Genomic DNA, 2,355 nt, shown 5'->3' on the forward strand with positions numbered 1-2,355 from the left:
AGAAGAAGAAGAAGAAGAAGAAGAAGAAGAAGAAGAAGAAGAAGAAGAAGAAGAAGAAGAAGAAGAAGAAGAAGAAGACTAGTCGGAAAACTGAGAGAGACAGTACATGTGTGTTCTGTGACCATCAGAAAGTAAGATGTATATGGCAGATCTTACTTGCCTGATAAATGTTTCTTTCACAACATAATCGTGACCTTTGTCCCACTAAGCTGGAGCCCCGCCTCTTCTTGGGTTTGGATGAGATGATGACTCACTCACAATCAGAAGAATGTAAACAGTGGCTAGGAGGAGGCTCATCTGGCAAAGCACTTGCTACAGAGGCCTGAGGAGCTGAGACGCTCCAGCCCCCAGGTAAACCCCTGGGCAGATGCGTCTGTGGTTCCAGCACTGAAGAGGTGAAAACAGGCAGAGCCCTGGAGTCCAGTCAGCCTAGCCCACTCAGCAGGCACCAGGTTCAGTGAGGGACCCCGTCTCAAAATTAAGATGAAGGGGTTGGAGAGGTGGCTCAGCAGTTTAGAGTGGTGGCTGTCTTTGCAGGGGACTTGGAGTTGAGGTTCTCGGCACCCACACAGTACTTATAACCACCTGCAACTCTAGCTCCAGAGGACCTCATGCCTTCTTCTAGCCTCTAAGGGCACTAGGCATGAATTCGGGGTATATGCAGGGTATATGCATACATGCAGGCAAAGCATACATACACATAAAATAGTAAATAAGTCTTTTTTTTTTTTAAATCAGTGACAATCTCAAAAGGAACTTTGAAAAATAAAGTGTGTGTGGGGGGCTTCTAAGGAAGATGTGTGATGTCAGTTCTAGCCTTCATGTACACACACCTGTGCACTCACAGAATCCATAAGCATGTGCACACATCAGCGTAGACAGTGTGATATAATCCAGAAAGGCAAGGTATCTTTTGTTCAGAGAAGCATTTCACTGTAACCTAGAACTGCTATTTCTACAGACTGAAGCTACCATGCTGTGAGGAAGCAGAGAGAGAGAGAGAGAGAGAGAGAGAGAGAGAGAGAAAGAGAGACCCTGTAATAATGTTTCTTTCTCTTTTTTTATGGTGAATAAAAAGTGTATATTTAGAATTAGCCGTCTGGACTCAGTTTAGATGATCCCAATCTTGTTGGCAACATCTAGGGCATCATAATCAGGAACATACGCCTTCTTCTCTCCATCGGGCCTTATCAGGGTATTGACTTTGGCCACATCAATGTCACAGAGTTTCTTAACAGCCTGTTTGATCTGATGCTTGTTGGCCTTGACACCCACAATGAACACAAGAGTATTGTTGTCCTCTATTTTCTTCATGGCTGACTCAGTGATCAGTGGGAATTTGATGATAGCATAGTGGTCAAGCTTGTTTCTCCTGGGTGCACTCTTCTGAGGATATTTTGGCTGCCTCCGGAGCTGCAGGGTCTTGGCCTGCCGGAGGATGGATGACATTCGGGTCTTCTTCCGTTTGTGGCTGTGGACGCCTTTCAGCATCGCCTTCTTAGCTTTCAAGGCTTAGGAGGGGCAGGAGCTTCCTTCTTCGCTTTCCTGCCGTCTTGGCGAAAAACTGTAATAATATTTCATTCCCAGTTGTTTTCTGACAATGGTCCCATGAGAGTGGCACAGAAGGACTCAGAACCATCCCAGACCTTCCAAACACTTGCCACTGAGGCATTATAAGATCATTGCTATGGTGAAGCCTGGTGGCATAGACCCACAGTCCCAGATACTTAGGAGGCTGAGCTCTGTAAATCCAAGACTTTCCTGAGCTGTGGAGAGAGCTAAAGGTCAACCTGGTCCATGTCAAGGGTAAAGGAACTCTGTATCAAAATTTTGAATTTTTTTTTTTTTTGATGTTGGGGTGTAGGGGTAAGGCCCTCACACAGCATGCGCAATACCTTGTGTTCTATCACCAGCAATACCAAAAAAAAACCAAAACCAAAACCAAAATAAAACAAAGAAACAAAACAATTGCTTGGCTTGGTATTTCGTGCTTATAATCTCAGCACTTAGAGGGCAGAGGCAGGGGGATTGCAATAAGTTCAAGTCCAGCCTGGTCTATATACATTTCCAGGCTAGCCAAACAATGGTTGTTCTGAGTCTAAGTAACTAGTTTCTGAGGTATTTCTCATCAATGTTTTCCAGAGCATAAAAGATATCTAACGTCTTAATAATTAGGATAACTTGATATTGGCATACACATATACAGATGGATAGAGCCAAAGAGAAAAGACAAAAATGAACAATAAAGGCAGAAACTCAATGTTCATAAAATGTTCCATTGTGCTGCTCTGGTGTGATGGTTTGAATATGCTTGGCCCAGGGAGTGGCACTATTTGGAGGTGTGGCCTTGTTGGA

General features: G+C 44.2%; 1 pseudogene; it reads right to left on the reverse strand.

Moving 5' to 3' along the window:
- Positions 1 to 1,110: 1,110 nt before the first annotated feature.
- On the reverse strand, positions 1,111 to 1,886 carry LOC110323843 (annotated as a pseudogene).
- Positions 1,887 to 2,355: the final 469 nt, after the last annotated feature.

Source organism: Mus pahari, chromosome 6, assembly GCF_900095145.1.
Source record: "Mus pahari chromosome 6, PAHARI_EIJ_v1.1, whole genome shotgun sequence".
NCBI lineage: Eukaryota > Metazoa > Chordata > Mammalia > Rodentia > Muridae > Mus > Mus pahari.